The sequence below is a fragment of the Ochotona curzoniae genome, unplaced genomic scaffold (assembly GCF_017591425.1).
Source record: "Ochotona curzoniae isolate NIBS_2020 unplaced genomic scaffold, NIBS_Ocur_1.0 scaffold_4506, whole genome shotgun sequence".
In the NCBI taxonomy this organism is placed as follows: Eukaryota; Metazoa; Chordata; class Mammalia; order Lagomorpha; family Ochotonidae; genus Ochotona; species Ochotona curzoniae.
This window is the reverse complement of record NW_024467119.1, coordinates 54,188,326-54,199,556: the sequence shown is the minus strand read 5'-3', so window position 1 is coordinate 54,199,556 and position 11,231 is coordinate 54,188,326. Positions and strand designations below refer to the sequence as shown.

General features: G+C 41.0%; 1 pseudogene; it reads right to left on the bottom strand.

Annotated features, from left to right (window-relative positions):
• Nucleotides 1-3,760: 3,760 nt before the first annotated feature.
• Nucleotides 3,761-10,865, bottom strand: LOC121147504 (annotated as a pseudogene).
• Nucleotides 10,866-11,231: the final 366 nt, after the last annotated feature.

The following is an 11,231-nucleotide window of genomic DNA, read 5'->3' as shown; positions in this document are numbered from 1 at the left end:
AAGCCCACTGGGATTATCATCACCAGCCTAGAAATAGACATGAATGATGATTTAAAAGGGAAATTTCATGTTTAAAAATAAGTTTTGGTAAGATCAGTTGAGCAATCTTAACACAACTTCTGACAACCTTGACTCCACGGGCTGTCTGTTTGCATTGAATGAACCTGTTAGAAAGCAAAGCCAAAGCAATCAATTAATCATTCATGTTAAGGATTCTTTTTTTTTTTCAAAAAATGGATACTGTTTTTTTTTTGTATTATTTCTGTTTTCTATATGATGATTCTAGTGTAAATTTCCTCTGCAAGTCTAGCTGACAAGGAAAGAATAAAGACAGAGGAGAAGCCTCAGTTCATGCATTTTTTTTTAAGTTTTATTTATTTGTTTAAAAGACATAGTTACAGAGAGTTCTCCCATCTGTTAGTTCACTCCCCAATTGGCTTCAACAGCAAGAGCTATGTCAGGGTCAAACCAGGAGCCTGAAAAGCTCTCTAGGTCTCTCACATGGGTGCGAGGGTCCAAGCACTTGGACCATGTTCACTGCTGCTGTAGGCACATTAATAGGGAGCTATATATGAAGTAGAGCATCCAGCATTCAAATGACACTCTTTATCACATGCAGGTATCATAGGTAGCAGCTTAACCTACTATGTGGTAACACCATCCCCTAATACTTTTCTATGAAGGTTCCTATGTTAACTGGATCTATGCTGACACAGCTTATTGCAGTGCTTACAATCATTTTTAAAATATCAAAAATTAAAAAGCATAAGGGATATAAGTAACAATGTTATGGCATAGTGGTTTGAGTTTCCCCCTGCAGCTCACATCAGAGTACTGATTCAAGCCTTGGCTGCTCTACTTTCACCATGCAAATGTGCCTGAAAATCAATGGAAAAATGGGCCAAATGCTTGGGGTCCAGCCATCCATATGAAAGATCTGGATGGCTTTCAGGCTTCTGGTTTTGGGCTGGCTCAGCTCTGGCTATTGTGGTGATTTGGGGAGTGAAGCAACAGACGGAGCCATGCTGTATCTCATTCTCTTTATCAGCCAAATAAGTAAAAGAAACCTTTGTTTCAAACACATATGTGGGGAAAGGAGTGCCAATGACATACACCAACCAAAATTCATGGTGCTCTTATGCATTCCTTTCCTACTTTGGGAGATTCAGGCATCGTCTTGCTGTGATATTTCTGTCATTTTTTAAGATACAGTGACAACGTGTGTTGCTTCTACACCTTCCAAAATGGTCACTGGCCCATCAAATACTAATTATGCCCAATTAACCAGGTTACTCAGACTGTAGGTTGCCAATGACTGGCTCTACTAACATTCTGACTTCAAGCTATAGATATAGTTGAATCTGAGGTTTAATTATCATGTGATGAAGAATTGCTGGACTCGGGTGGTGTGGTCCCACCTGGAGTTGATTTATTCTTGGTGGTAGACACTAACTAGTACTCAGTAGAATGAGCTGTCTACGTACCCTGAGTCTTGTGTTGGGGTTACCCTGAAAACTGAGAAAAATGCTTCTGTGAATTCATCAATTGCTTGTCGTCTGAGGCTACTTAAGAGCTGACTAACAAACCCAGAGTTCCATAAAACCATGCCAGAAAACCAACCATGCTGTCAAATGAATGTCAACACGGGGCTTGGTTTCCAGGATGAATTGCATGTGCTATTTGACATTTTGGAAAGCTAAGGAAATTCATTTACAATCTACCTCATGATATAAGGCAGCAACAGAAAAATCATGTCCTTGGTTTCTTTTTGTCACTGTCATCCAGAAATCTGCTGACAGGCTATTGGAAACAGTCTTCACACAGGTAGATAGAAATAATTCTGGAAGAGACATGGCTTAGCTTGTTTTTTTCACTTCTGAATGTCAAGGTTGAGACTTTAATTATCATCCAAGATGTTCCTGGTTCTAGTATTACTATATAACAGTCACAAAACAATTTCTAATATGTACTGCTGTGAAAATTTCCTTACATAAGAAGCATTTCTATGGCAGTATGAAGGTCTTCTGGGTCATTTATTAACATGAATTTGTTAACCCTTAGAATAGTTTCTCAAGAAGAGATGTTTTGATGGGCTATATTTTGGACTCGAAGGGACTGTGTCCAAGCTTCCCTAGCTAGGGTTCAATCATACAATATCTGAATCTGATAGCTGTGTTATACAAGTAAGCTGTCTCTCGTGTGGACCTGCTAAAATCGTGAATTAGAGAGTACTTGAAAAAAATCTACAGAAAACAGGGTTTTCTGAGTTTATTTTGGTACAAAAATAGTTTAAAGTCCTAGTATAATTTTTCTTATAACATACATTTTTCATAAACCTTTCAAAGTGCTCTCTTGTAATATGTGATGGGCATCACCCATGTAAACCATATCAGTGACATACGGTTTGTTGTAGAGTGAGCGTGAATTGCTTCTACCTTTCTCACTAAAGATAGTGATAGCCTGCAACCCAGTATAACTAAAAGACACATTCCTTGTATCACTGCCTGTCCAAATACAGTGGTTACTTTTCACTTCAGAAGTCTCAACAAAAATTATAGAAAATGCCTGAGTTTTGGTACCAAATTCGATCTTTAAGCAGCATGCATACAATTTCTTCAGAAAAGCTCAATTCTGTTCAAAACACTTCACAAAATTCTGGATGAATGACTACCTGGCTTACTGACCTTAGGAATTCTGCAGCTCCTTGACTTTCCAACCTGAACACTGAGCCTGCATGCTATTTCCTGGCTGTTGGTCTCTTTCAGATTCCCAGATTTTGCTTTGCTAGTTCATAAAGTACTTTACTCTCCCTTTGTACAAAAGGCCAATTTGCTACTCTGGCTCTTAGTTGAAACCCAATTTTCATTTCTATGACACTTGTGCTTTTTGAGAAATGAAGCATCAGTAACTGTTTTGGTGACAGTATCACCAGAGTGGTCCTGGGAGGAGGAGTGCTGTTTAAACCAGTAATATGTAGGCAGCAGTAACAGGGAAACATGAGCAATTATGTGTCACCTTCATCACAAACTAACTCAGAGGGATCATTAAGGTTTATGATCACAATTTTAAAATCATGTAATAATCCAGTTGAGCAGAGTTTTCCCACTTGTGGTTTCCTTGACTGTTTGCTCAATTGATCCCTGCTCCATTGGGTTGGCAACTATTCATTGGTTGCCAGTCATTCTCATAGTATGAGAATAAACAAAACAAGCCTTATCAATTCAACAGTATCACCACCCAAATTTGGCCCACAAAACTAATTGTTTCCAGTTACTGTGTCTGCAGTTTGGTTAGGTATCATTAGTGGGTAGATTAGGCCCATTTATATCCTTATTGTAAGAATTATCTTTTTAATTCAACAAAATATTCTCATTACTTAAAGCAAGGGAGTCATTATTCACATTAGCAGTTCACAAACTTAATTACCCAACAAAATTATCAGAGAAGCTTTTACATCTGTGATGGCCATGTTAATTCCAAATCAGTTACCTCAATGTCTCAGAGGGTAGGATCCAGTGCTCACACTTGGTAAAGCTCCACATACAACTGTGGAATGTAGTTGACTTCAAGAAGTACTGGGAGATTTTTTTAAAGTGGTGATGTAATTTAATGACATAGTGAGAGTACACACTAGTGATATTCTTCTGGCTGTTCACTAGGCAGTGGAGAGCAATATAACAAAGGTTCTTCATTATTATGTTTTTTAACAGCAATCAAGATTTTGATTAGTCAGACTAAAGAGTGAAGAATAACAGAGGCCTCACGAGTGGAGGACTTGCCACTTGTCCAAGGGACCATGGTTGGGGATGTGTTTGACCCCACAGCCATCGAGGATGAGCAGCTTCTCAGCCACCATGTCTTCAAATTCATCCACATTGAACTTGGTAAAGCCTCACTTCTTGGATATGTGAATCTTCTGGAGACCAGGGAACTTGAACTTGGTCCTGCGAAGGGCCTCGGCCACATGTTGCTTGTTCTGCAGCTTGTTGCAGATGGACATGATGACTTTGTCAATGTGAACTCTGGCTACTGTGCCTTGGATATTCCTAAAAGCACCCTGCATACCTGTCTGCAGCCTGTCAGCACCAGCACAGGACAACATCTTGTTGACTTGGATGGCATAGAAGCTGGGGGGCACACTCAAATATGGAAGCCATACTTGCCACAGCTCTTCGCCATGTACTTGTTGACACAGGTGTGGGCAGCCTCCAGGGCCTCAGAAGATAGCTGCTTATACTCATCTGAAACCATATGGCCACACAGCGGAGACACATCTACCTCAGCCTTCTTTCAACCCAGGTCAAAGATGCGGATCTAAGCATCAGGGACACCTTAGCAGAAACAAGACTTAGGGTATGGCTTGTTCTTATAATATCGGTAGCATCGGGCGGAGCAGCAGCCCTTGGTGACACAAGGATCTTCTAATATGGATTTAGGGACTATAAATTCATTTAGTCATCACTGTAATGTGTGATGCTATCCATTGTTATCTCTATGTTACAGTTAAGAGAATAATGGGATGATATTAAACAACTCTTCTATAATTGCCCACATTAAAAGCAACAGAGTCATGATTTTCCACCTGTTAAATTTGTAGGTATGAATAAGTTCTCTTTAGTTATTGGAAAGGCAGAGGAAAAGAAAAAGAGAGGGGGGTAAAGAGAGAGAGTGAGAGAGAGAGAGAGAGAGAGAGAGAGAGAGAGAGAGATTTGATCTGCTGGCTTAATCCAAAAATGAATACAATAGTTGGGCCAGGACCTGGTTATAGTCAAGAGCCAGGAATTCCATCCTGGTCTTCCACATAAAGGGCGGGTGCTTAAGCACTTGGGCCATCCACTGCTGCTCTGCCAGGCACTTTAGCAAGAAGCTGGATGGGAAGTTAAGCAGCTGGGACTTGAGCCAGCAGTCTAATATGGCATGCTCACATTGCAAGTGACAGTGTAGTTCACTGGGCCACATCAGTTGCCAACTTTGTGTTGGTTTGTTTTTGTGTCATTTTTTTTCCTGTTCGGTCTGTAGACTTTTTTTCTAATAAAAGATTACAATTTCAGTTACTTCGAGCCTGCCTCCTGTTAACAATGTATGCTTTCACAGGATAACTACCTCTTTGATTTCCAAACTTTTCTTCTATTACATTTTTCCTCTAAGTAAGATATACCCAGAAATAATGAGACAATGCAGAATCATTATAAGTACCCCCCACATTTTTGTGTTATTAAGCAGCGTGGTTGTTACATCTCCAGCAGCAGGTATTCACAGAGCACTCATTATGAACCAAGTCACACCTCTGTGTACTTTGCAGAGGCAATTATTGAACTCAGAGACTTCCTGAATAAATGTCACTTCTTACTAATAATTACTGATGGGAGGGTGTCTTTTTATTGTACTTCTCTCAAAATAAATCTCTTTTCCTCTCACCTACAGTCCCATTGTTAGGGAACTTGTAAATTTTTCCCTAGAAGCTCTTTGCTGTGCTGTTCGTATTTCTGTCCCCATGGTCATGGCCTTCCCCATATTCATGAGCTTGTTTTACTGTGCTGTGCAGCAGGAGGCAGAGAAGGCCCCTTCTAGCCTTCAGCTCTGCGAAGGTAGAGGAAGCTCAGATTGTCTCCTTTTTACTGAGAAGTTATAGACACTTCTCCTTTTCTAGGGGGTTATGTTCTCAGAAATCCATCATAAGCTGGAAATATAAGTTTCAGATAAGTTCACATTCCTACAGCATGGAGCATTAGAGCTTGGCCACATAGCATGCTCCGGAGTATCGCTTGTTTCCTCTCAAAGTGACCTGGCTGAGCGGGAGTTGTGGCCCACCCCACCCATCTCCGTCTCCTGTGCCATGTGATTAACCCCAGGAAACAGCAAAACTCAAACTTGGAATCCTGGTTTCTATTGAATGTATATCGCTTTTGCACCACAATAAGGCACAAATTCAATTAGGAATTGGAATCAGGGGCTGTGTGATTATATATCACCTCATAAAGAATGACTAGTTTCCTGTCATGGGACTCTCTTTGGGGCCCCATACCTGTAGCTGTTTTATGGCAGAAGCCCCAGGCATCTGGCATAACAGTACATAGCCTTTGATTATATTTTAACTTTTGGTACACCCTCAAATAGTTTTCTTATCTTAATTACTTCTGCAACTAAACACTGAAAGAGCTTTAAAAATTGACCATGTTTCTTTCTTCTTCACATTTCTCTTGCACAAGTCACTACCAGACATGATTCTTTCCTTTTCCTTTAAGTCTTTCTGGAATCAGATTTCTGAATTCCTCATTACAACTCCCAACCTGGACTGGCCACCTGCCACTCTATCTGACACCCATTGCTTCACCTCACATCCTGCACCTACTGCCAAGGGACTCTGACTCCATTTTCCTACTTCCCTAGACATTTCTGACTTTACTGCTTCCCACTGAGACATGTCCCCAGGACTTTCTCCATCCTGGATATGTTTCAGGTTGTTGACCTTTTCTGGCTTAACCTATCCCAAGGATCATGTAAGCCTGGGAGTTGGCAGCCTTCTTTCCAACGGAGCTTGGGTTTGAGAAAATGTATGCAGTCCACATAGAATTTTGTTATTTTATGACCTATATCACAATCTTTGAGCTGATTGCTTCAACTGTCCCAGCATGGTTGGTAGGGCTGCTCCTTAACAAAGGGCCCAAGTGCTTCTTAAATAAAAAATATATCAAAATCATCTTAAAATCAAACAAAAGAAATAGACTAGAAGTACACACTGTACCTTAGGGTGTGATTGGGTGTCATTTCTCCCCAAGCACACAACCCTTGTGATCCCATCACTGACTGTTCTCCACCCCTGCATACCTCTTCTCATAGCCCGTATTGTTCAAGTTCCATTTTCATTTGGCAAACATTCTTCAGGCTATTATGCATGTTACAGGCACTGTATCATTTTTAATTCAAGTAGAATCTCTCTTAGGGAAGTCTGGGCATTGGTGATGTTTAGGATTCCACAGGTGTATTATAACTTTAGACACTTTACAAATTCATTATGTCTGAATTTCTGACTTAGGACAATTTAGGTCTTTTTTTTCTTTTCTTTCTTTCTTTTTTTCTTTCTTTTTTTTTCAAATAAAAGTGAAAAGACATTCTTTTGGCCACTTGGAACCTGTGGAGAACTGCTGAGAGCAGCAGTTCTAAAATGCAAGCGTGCCTGGACAAGGATGAAGCAAGGCCATTTTTGCTGATTAAAGTGAACACACAGTGCCTCTTAAAATTGAAGGTGTTTATGCTCCACATGAAACTGAATTCAGCTTGGTTAGATATGCTGACATACTCCAAGCAAAGAATGCACAGTGACTCCTGGTGGCAAACCTAACAAAACCGGAGTAATCCAGAGAAACGTAACTGGCAGGATTCCCAACAAGGTTTTCAGGAAAGCTGTTGGACACAGAATCCTGGTGATGTTGATCTCTCAAGGAGTCAAAGTGCTGAAAAGTAAATAGAAGTAGATTTGTAAAAATCAGATTGATCATTTTGTTCTCAATATCTAATAACATGTAACATATCTCAGGAAAAAATACGTATATGATGAATTCATAAGTGGCATATGTTAAAATCTGTTTATGACTTTTTCCAAAGTATAGAGGTTAGGATTCAGGTCAACCATATGCAGTAAGCTAGAAAACTGAAGGAAATGTGTTACATATTTATATTCAAGTACGCAAGTTTCAGCTTTTGACATTAAAGAAATACTTTGTTTTGTTTGAAAGTCTCTCTCTCTCTCTCACACACACACATACACACACAAACACACAGAGACTCTCTCTCACACACACACACAGAGGAAAGGGAGAGAGAGAAAGATTTCCATATATACAGAGAGTGAAAGCAAGGATGAGAGCAAGAGTGAGGATCTATCTTCTGATGCACTTTCCAAATGACAGCAATAGCCACAGCAGCATCAGGCTGAAGCCAGGAACAGGAATCTGGACCACCTTCTCGGTCTCCACCTGTGGGTGGCAAAATGCATGTGAGCTGGAAGTTGAACCAGAAACAAGAGGAGTTGTGACTCTAACCAGTGGGTATTCCAAACAGCCACTTAAGCCACATTGCCAAATGTCCATATGATTGACATTCTTGGTATATCTTTTCAAAAATATTTTAAGTAATTCTCTTGATGTGTATATTCAGTAAAAATATGAAAATGTCAAAACAGAAAAATAAGTCTTAACATCACATAAACTTAAACTACTACTCTTTTATTGACTCCCACTTTCTCTATATATGCATATATAATTTATATTCTTGCATATATTAAGTTCAATGATATCTTATTCAGTCAGTGATTGCATGAAATTCCAACCTTATTAATATATAATTAACAGGCAAATCAACTAAACTTGAGGAAGGTTAATTTTTTAAGCATGCTCTCAAGTGCCTAGAATTTGATTGATTGGTTTGTGTTTATTTGACAGTAAGAGAGAAAGACAGACAGACAAGGATCTCCCATGTGCTGGCTTGTGCCCCAAATGCCCACAACAACTGGGTCTGGGTGAGGCTGAAGGTAGGAGCCAATAACTCAAATCTCCCATGTGAGTGCATCATGCTGCTTGAGTTACTGTCACTTGCTCCCTTGCAAAGTGTGTAAATTGTCAGGAAGCCAGAATCTGAAACAGAGCCCTAATGTGGGGTGCAATAGTCCTAGGGAGCTTCTTACACATTGCATGAAATATCTTATCCAAGGAGGTAAAACACTTCAGTGTAAATGCCCCCTTAAGGAACCCTAAGGTTCCTTATTGCATATTCAGTTGCAATATGACTTTAGTGATTCACATTCTCAAATAATATTTTTATTTGAAAGTAAAGTACTTTATGGGGAGTACATAAAGTTGGGGAATATTAATGAAAATTAAAATATATCTTTATTGCCTTGAGTTTTAATCTGCTAACACTCATTTAAATCTATGACCACTTTTCAATTTGGCAGAAGAGGTAATAACAGCTAAGCCATATCAAACACTCTTTGGATGACACTTACTAGTATGCCAGCATTTTGTATGAATCGTTTACTGCTCAAGGCAGTAAAGTAGTCATTGTAATCCCCAAGTCACAATCTAGGAAACTAAAGTTTAATGGCTTAAAAAATCTTTTGTGTCTGCAGTTGATTTAGCAGAGTTGAAATTTATGACTAACGAGCTGTTTCCTGAGCAAAACATTGGGTTTTAATCTAGTTATATGATCTACTGTCCTACAAGTGTCCATGAGTTAAATACTTGGTTCCCAAGGTGGTGCTGTTGGAATATGATAACAAGTGGGGCCTAGTGGGAAGTCCTTTGGTAGTTGGCGACCTGAGGTAGTTCCCAGGTGACTCCTTGGTAGCTCCCAAGAAAGGGAGGTTGTCTTTCTGCCACCCTCTCTCTCACTGCTTCCTGGGCTTAGATGTGATCACTTGTATTTATGCATGCTCCTGTCATCTGCAACCTTAGCATCCTCCAAATATGTGAGTTACACAAACCTCTTTCTTTGTAAAATTAGCTGCCTCAGTTATTTCATTATAATAAAAACTGATGGATACATTTAGCTACTTAAAAAAAAAAAAGCAGTTGCTACTTTGACAAAATTTGTTCTTTCTTTTCTCAGATATTTTATTTTTTTGTTTTTTGTTTCATTTTACTTTATTTTTTTTATAATCTTACTTAGTTACTTAGGGTACAAAGGGTCAAGGGCTACAGAAATGTGGTTAATACCACTGTTTTCACACTAATATCATCACCCCCTCCCCCCGTATCTGGGGTTAGGGAAGAAATAAAGGGAAAAGCCCACCCAACTTCCCTCCTATCCCAGGTTCCAGATGTAAGACACGCTCCGAGGGTGCTGCTTAAGTATTTTTAATAGTTCAACAGTACTGAATTGCTGCCAATCTCGCCATTCCAATTGTGATGAAATCTGTTCAGAATCTACTGGCTGACATCGTCTCTTCATGGTTGGGGTTCTGAGATCAGCAGTTCATTTGGAGGGATCTCCAAAGAAACTTCGTCTGAGGTGATCCCAGACCTGATTCTTGTGTATGCTTGCCAGTTCAGCATCTGGTACAGTCTATTGCCCCAAGCAGCTTATGCACTGCTGGGTCAGTTCTGTTTCCAGCCCTGTCTTCCACAGGAACCGATGGGTGTTGCAGTCCAGCCTGATCCTATCTGCTTCATACTCGGTCTTTACGCAAACCAGTGGGAGCTGCAGCCTAGTTGGGGCGACTCACTATAACCCCTACCAGGCATGCCCCCTACTCTGGTTCCCATGCTTGCCAGTATGTACCACAGACTTGTTCAATCTGTCCCACATCCCATCTAGCTCTTGTACATGTCAACAGGCAGTGAGGCCTAGTGCAACCCAACCAACCCTCCTATCCAGCCCACACACATACTGGCGGGTGCTGTTCTGTCTACCACACCTGTCCCTGTCCTGGTTTTCCTGTTCTTCAGTGGGAGTGGTAACCCACGAAGGAAGTGCTGATTGTTTCCCTACTGGTCCACTCCAACTTTTAGATTATGCACTCTCCAGGTGGTTCTGGAGTTTAATTTGACAGATTTAAGCTCCCAGTACCAGCCTCTGCCAGCTGATGCTGCAGCAAAGCCCCACCAACCCTCACCCACTTTAATTTTTGCTTGCACCAGTAGGAACAGTCAGTCCAACATGGCCCTTCACTGATCTAGTTCACCTGAGGTCCACAGGTGTTGTAGCCCTGCCTGGTCTAGTCTGTCCCCATCCCAACTCATGCTTTCCAGTGGGAGTGGTTGTCCAGCAGGGAGCCCACTTTCTCAGTGCCGGCTCTGCCCTTCCCCCCAACCAATTCTCACATGTGCTGTTCGGGCCTCAACCACATCTGGTACACCATGCCCCATCTTGGCATTCCGTAATGTGCACTGGTTTGTGTCACAACCGATCTCGGCCTGACCCACACTCTATTCTGGTGCTCAATTTCACCAGTGGGTGATGTGAACAGGTTAAGCTTGGTCTGTCCCCTACCTATGCTATATGATGGTGGATATCTTCCTCTGGCCTGGTCTGGGTTGCTCCCTATCGTGCTTTTTGCACTCACCTGTAGAGACTGTGTCCCAGCAGAGGAGCTTCCCAAGCTCCTCCATCAGAACCTCTCCCTGTGCCAGATCTTGCGCATACTGGTGGTTTCATGGGCCAGCTCTCACTGCTGGCCTTCAATTCATTCCAGTTCTTGATGTTGGATGTTTCAGCCAAGCCAAGGCTTATCC